A 6,667-nucleotide genomic window follows, 5' to 3' on the forward strand; every position below is an offset into this window, starting at 1 on the left:
GAAAGAAACTTTGGAGATAATTTAGGGAAAGGTGCTTATTTCAGCCAGGGACAGGAGCCGCAGTAATACAGTTCCTTCTCTAGATAATATTCCTTTCCTTAGCTCTCGCTGTGTATTATAATGTAATGAGGAGGGAGAAGGCTGCACTGATACCTGAGTCACATGAACTCAGTGTGGGATTTTAGGAAAAGTGTGATGAAATGGGCTTTGAAGCTAGAAATTTGCATCTTGGCTTGGCTTAGTATCATTTAAAAACAAAAATGGATGGTAGTAATGGCCTGCAGTCTAGGGCAGCTGGGGATTTTGAAAAAGTATATTTATATATATGGTATTGTATAATTAGATATATGCTTTATTGTATATGTGCCTTTTTCAAATGCATTTTGGAAGTTCATGATGTCGTTCATGATATCCTACCATACCCTTTCAGAATGCAGGACAAAAACCAACCCAAAGTAAACATCCCTTCTCCTATGGCATAGCAAGGCAGATCCCTCTCCCCTTCTGCACCCTCCTTGGCAGCTTGACCCAGAGAGAGGACTGTCTTACTACTTTGCCGTGAGATTTCCTGGAGTCAGCTGGCATTTAGGAGTGGGAAGGGCTGAAAATTACCCTAGCAAAGTGCATTCCAGCTATCCAGCCAGAACTGGTCTCGGAGCTGGTCCCAGCCAACACAGTGTCCCCAGAGCGGCGCCGAGACTCGCTGCAAAAGCCCCCAGCTGCACAGTGCCCCACAGAGTGCCAGGTCAGCCGTCTCCTGTTTTCTTCCCCTCCGCAGCTTTAGGTAAAGCACGCTTGAAAATGGACTTTGCTGGGCTTTCAAGTTCCCATTGAGGAAGGGGAGCAGACTTTAAAGCACCTGCCACTTGCTTCAACCTGGAAAAAGAAATCCAGCAAGAACGAAAGTCCTTTGGAAATGGTTTGCAAGTTTGACAATTGACATAGAGATGAGAGATGCCCATCTGTAGAAGATGTTATGGGGGTTTATTAGCTGTAATGCTTTGGTGAAAAGTGCAGTGTTGTTTCGGTACTTTCCTGGCAGGTTGGTGACCTAGTTTCAGATCTAGTTATTTACCCTGCACAGGTGCAGCAACTAAGTATGCTGGCACGGGCACGGCGTGAAACCTGCTGGCAGGGGAGGTGACTAGGCCGCCACGCTTTCGGTCAGACCCTGAGCTCAGCGGCAGCCCGGTGCCAGCTCCTCAGCACCTCTCTGCTGGGGTTTGGGCCCACGGCAGTCACAGAGAGTATGTCGGAGGAGGAATTAGGAATTATGTAGAAAAGAGGCAGAATTTGCTTCGTAGTTAATATATTCCCTTTTATCCCATTAACAGTTACCCTGAAGTATAGGCTAAGGAGAACATCCCTGGTTTCTAATTTAGCCTCCTACAGCCATGCCTGGAAGTGTGTGATTTCTGTCCTTCTCCACTGAGGCTCTTGAGTGAATAGAGGACAGTCAGGAGGAGGTGGTGTGCTGATGTTTTGCCATGCTGCACGCTTCACGGGGCAAGATAACAGTAAAACTGGTATCTATTTAAATCACCTAGCTTTTCAGTTGATCATGCGGACAAGCATTCCCAGTTCCTGTTCGCTTCCAGCCTTCGGAAAGGTGGTTATCGGTATGCTGACGTGGATCCTCATTTGGGAGGATAACTGCCCATGCTCTCTCCTTCTGTAAAAAAATTTTCCTTTACATACAAATCATGGGACCTAATTAATTAGTGGACAGAAATGACCGTATCAACAAAGACTTACATTGCTGTAGTAAAACCTAATATTATTTACAGTTGAAAAAAAAAAATACTGTGATGTATTTAGTAGCAGTACGTGAAATATTTTAACAGAGTGAATGATGACAAAGTTAATCAGATAATGTCTTGAGAGGGACTCGGATGATGTGTACTGTGTTGGGAGAAATGGAGCAGCATGACCCAAAGCTTGGGCTGTTGCTTCCTTCCTGCAGCAGGTATTGATTTAGACAACTGCACTGCAGCCCAAGAAAACATTTGAGCACATGATTAGCCTCCTGCCATCCCTTCGATTAGACCTGGAAGTGCACAGGAGCTTTGCAGTTAACCGTGTGCTTAATAATTACCATTACTTGTGAGATCAGGGCCTTATTTGCTAATTGGTGCAGCACAGCAGCTCTTGTTAGGTCTCAGTCGTCAGCACTCAGTGGCGGGGCTCTGCGGTGAAGATGCGTTCGCTTACATTTGTGTAGTAGCCTTAATCCCTCGCAGTCGGCGGTACGTGAATACTGGTAGCCTCTAGTCTGTATTATCAATCATGGATAAAATATGGATGCCTCCCGCAAGGCATAGTGGAGAGCATGACTCCGTTATTGGCACAACGAGGCCAGTTTGCAGTAAATCGGGCCATTTAGTTTTACCTCAAGTGACACCGAATAAGAAAAGCTTCTTGAAGGGGTAGAGGTCACTGAATCCCCTACTATGCACTTACTGGGATTTGACATTGCTTACTGGAAATGGATGTTCGTTCCTGAACACACTGTAACAAGGGAAGGACTTTTGGTTATTTTTGTAGTCGTTCAGATTCTGAAACTGTGATCAATTATTTGACGAATTGTCAAGTGTCCTCAGAGCTTGAACATGTTCACTTCCTCTGCCATGTAGCAGTCTCCTCTGGCTTTCAGTGGTTTTCTCTTTCTCTCTCCCCCTTTTCCTTCTCTGAGCTTTAAGTCTGGGCCTGCTCTTATCTCCTGTAGCTTTGGGCTGTCTAGGGTTTTGGGGGTTGTTTTTTCGGGTTTTTTTGTTCATTGGCTGTACAGTCTGTTTACATATTTTTGTACTCAAGTGTAGTTTTCTATTAAAAACAGGAAAAAGAAAAAAAGATAGTTGATTTGAGAAAAAAAAAATTGAGGTACGTACTCTGTGTAACACTTTAAAGATCTAGGGTACCTTCCGAGATGACTCCACAGTGATGTAATTATAATACTGTATATTTGCCTTCCTTTTTAGTTGGTTTTATTTTCTGGTTGTATTGTTTTTCCTAAAATGTATATCTTTTTATGAGAAACTGGAAACTTTTAATGCAAATGTTTAGAAAGAGTTAAAATTCTAAAGTAAAAAAGTCATATAATTTTTTTTTTCCTGTTGGAAGAAAACGCTTTAAAAAAAGTTTTACTACTGTTGTATTCCAGGGTGGGGGTTACCAACCCCGAATTTGCTTCTTATGCTTCATTCTTGGATCCTGCTTTCTAAACATGCTCATTGGAGACATGGATGATTTGCTTGTATTAGTTGAAAAAAAAAAAACACCAACAAAACCACCTTTTTGGGTTATTTTTCTGTTCAAGTGCAATACTTTCCCTGACGTCTTATTAATGTACAATGGTTTCTTTTTTCTTTCCCCAGTCCACACAAATCAGTGAAACAAAATGCTCTGTCTTAAATACATTCAAAGATAAGGTTCAAGTAACGACGTAAATTAAGGTTGTGACTGACAAAAGAAAGAGAAACTGTAAGTTAAGGCTGAAGCCCATACCTTAACTCCTGCTTTTATTTGACATTGAAACACATCCAGTGTATGAATTAAGGACATACCTGTTCTTGCCTCTTCCTTCCTTTTCTTTTATACTTGCAGCTTTCTTTTTAAGAAAAGCACTTAATATTGATGTTTATTAAAAATAACAACAACAACAAAAAAAAAAAGAAAGATGTTTTGGTCTGATCCAAAACCCACTCAGTGGAGACTCTTGTTGACTTTGATGATGGATTTTGGATTAGGGCTAATCTCTTAGCTAGGGCAAAACTGCCATTTACTCTAATGGGAGAGATTTGCCTGCATAAGAATTACAGGACTTGTGTCCTTTATCTACCTGAGAGACCAGAAAAGCTTCTTTAGAGTTGTCCTTGTCTTATATAAGTTTAGATGGGACTTGTTTTACATATCATACATATTTATATATAGTGTATTTTTAATGCCTTTTTTTTTCCCCCAGTAGACTGAAGCCGCTGTTCTGTAAATATGTATTTAGGTACGTAATAAAATAAAAAAAATCCCATTGAGATTTCTTTGAAAGGCAGTTACTGCGCATGCACAGTAGCCACTTTTGTCTTTTAAATTTGTATTTAAGATATTTCTTTTTAATAACAACAGAGGTGAGAAGACTGTATCCTGTTCTGATTGATTGCCAAAATTATTTCCCAGACTCTTGTGTTTGAGTTCAAGAAGAAAAATGCATTCGGTGGGTGACTGTTGCAGTTACCCATGGGTTCGCACTCCGAACGCCAAATTCTGGTAACCTCATACAGGTTGTTTAGGTCCTCCCACAAAAAGGGACCTCACTGCAGCAGTGGGATCATAGCAAAGCACGCACCATTTTGTGAGCGTAATTTCAGGCTATGGGGTCTGACCCATTTGTCACAGCATCTTCCCTGACTCACACAGAGTTGCACTCTGCCCACTTCAGTGCTGTTTTCCTGAAGCAAGCCGAGTGACTAATCCGGCAAATGATCACTTTTCTCCCAGGTTACGATTTTTTAGTTGTGTGACAGATGTTCTGAGCTCAAATTGAGGAATCTTTTAAATTATAAAAATTAAATTTAAAAAAAAAAAAGAAAATCCGAGTTTATTCCAAAAGCCAGTGAAAACATCGGGAATTGTCCAATTGCTTTATGTGGTCATTGCAACATGCTCTTATAAAAGGAGTTCAGAAATTATCACTATGACAGTGGTGCATGTGAGCAACCCTAATATAAACCTGTATCCCCCTGCTAAAAGAGTTTGCCGCTATAGACTGAACTATGGGACTTTTTTTTTTTCCTTCTTAGTATACATGCATACATATGGTTCCACATCTGTATGTGTGTACTCTGTACATGTGTGAGTGTTGTACAGCCATGTGAGAGTGAGTCTGTATGTGTGTACAAATAAAAGAAGCTGCAGAAACTTTGTAATACTTTGTGAAAAGGATTATATTATAAAGGTTTGTACTGTCTTGAGTGCACAGCTACTGGAATAAATGTAGGGAATCTCAGGAACAAGCATATAATTTGTCCAAGAATTATTTCTTCTCAGAAGTGTAAGTGCAGTTTTTAATTCTGTATATTATTTAATATTTTACCAATAAAAATAAACTTCTGACATGAAAGGGTTTTCCATTCAAGCTTTCTGGAAACATTCGTGTATGCATACTTTTTTCTTTCTTGCAGCAGGAAACATGCATGGCAATTTGGCACCTCAAAGGAATCGCATTTCTACCTGATAACAAATCCTATTAATTAACTAGACAGACGGAATGTGTTATGAGTTGGGGTTATGAGTATGGGTTATGCGACTGGCGAATTGGGCGCGGGTCCACTTTTAATATTCATTGAAGCTAATGACGTTCTTTTCATCAGCTTCAGCGTGAAGTTAGAGAAGTATTCCCCCTAACGTCCTACTGTGTAAAATGGTGGCATCGGTCACCTGCCACTTGGTCTACCATGTTTTTGAAATGAGTTAGCGGCCCAAGGTCCAGCTTTTTCTGGAAAACACTTGGACGACATAAACAATTCCGCTGATCCCTTCCCTCAGCATGCGTTTCTGGCCGAGTTCCCCTCTCTCGTACCCAGAGATGATCTTCCCAGTAGGGATTTATTGGGTAGTTCACATCACCTAACTTGTTCTTTCTTTCGTAACGCAGCTACCAATCTGGTGGCATTCATGGTACAAACTCTTCAGACTAAAAGGAAGATCTCGTGAAGCTTTCTAAGTTGTTTGTTGCTTGTTTTGAGAATCTCTTGTAAATTCTTGGTTAAAGATTAACCAGCCTCTCCCCATAATAAAAGTGTTCATCATTGACGTGAGAATGGAAACTCCTTAAGATATCACCTGAATAAAACTTAATCTTCTTTTAAGTCATGTTTGATGTAGGTTGTCTCTGAGGAATGCTTCTGTCCAGTGAGCAGAATTTCCCCTGTTTTACTTCGCTCAGGATTGCCAGATTACTGGTTTTGCTTCAAAAAGACCAAAGATTCACCTAATGGGACAGTCCAAATACTTAATGCATAGAGGAGAAATCACGTTGTGCCATTGCAAGACAGAAACGATGGGCTTGACCAACTTAAAGTCCTGTCCCAAAACTTAGTGGAGATGGTGGTGCTCTTTTCATTGACATCAAATAAGGGTCTGAGAAGAAGATGGGAGAGCTCATAGGCAGAAGCTAAACAACTGATAATCATTAAGGCTGCTGAGTCATTTGCAGGAGTGAGATTCTGTGCATGGCCTCATGCTATTAAGGAAGAGAGTCTTAGAAATCTCCTAGCCATGATTCAGGGGCAGTGTGGTGTTTGTTCTTGTTGAAGTGTCTGGGTGAGAGTCACACCATTGTGTACCATTGCCTTTTTCTCTAGATCACCCTGTCAGCAGCTGCAAGCAAAGGGCAAGTTGACCTCACCCGTTCAGCTTTATCTAGGCAACAGGGAATCGTGTCTAATCCTTCCCCTGCGTCACTTTTGCTGGGAAACTCTTGCTCTTGAAAATAGCTCTTTACTGCTTTATAGCAACAGAAGCTTAAAAATTACTCCAGTGACCAATGTCTGCATATGCTTGTCATCGTTGGGTCTTAATTTGGTCTACAGGAGGCAACTGGTTTCAAAATACTTCGTAGTTTTCTCTGATACTGGATCAACTGATGTAATCGCAGTGGGTCTTTTAAACTGCA

The sequence above is a fragment of the Nipponia nippon genome, unplaced genomic scaffold (assembly GCF_047370975.1).
Source record: "Nipponia nippon isolate SJK-2023a ecotype South Korea unplaced genomic scaffold, ASM4737097v1 scaffold_5, whole genome shotgun sequence".
Classification (NCBI taxonomy): domain Eukaryota; kingdom Metazoa; phylum Chordata; class Aves; order Pelecaniformes; family Threskiornithidae; genus Nipponia; species Nipponia nippon.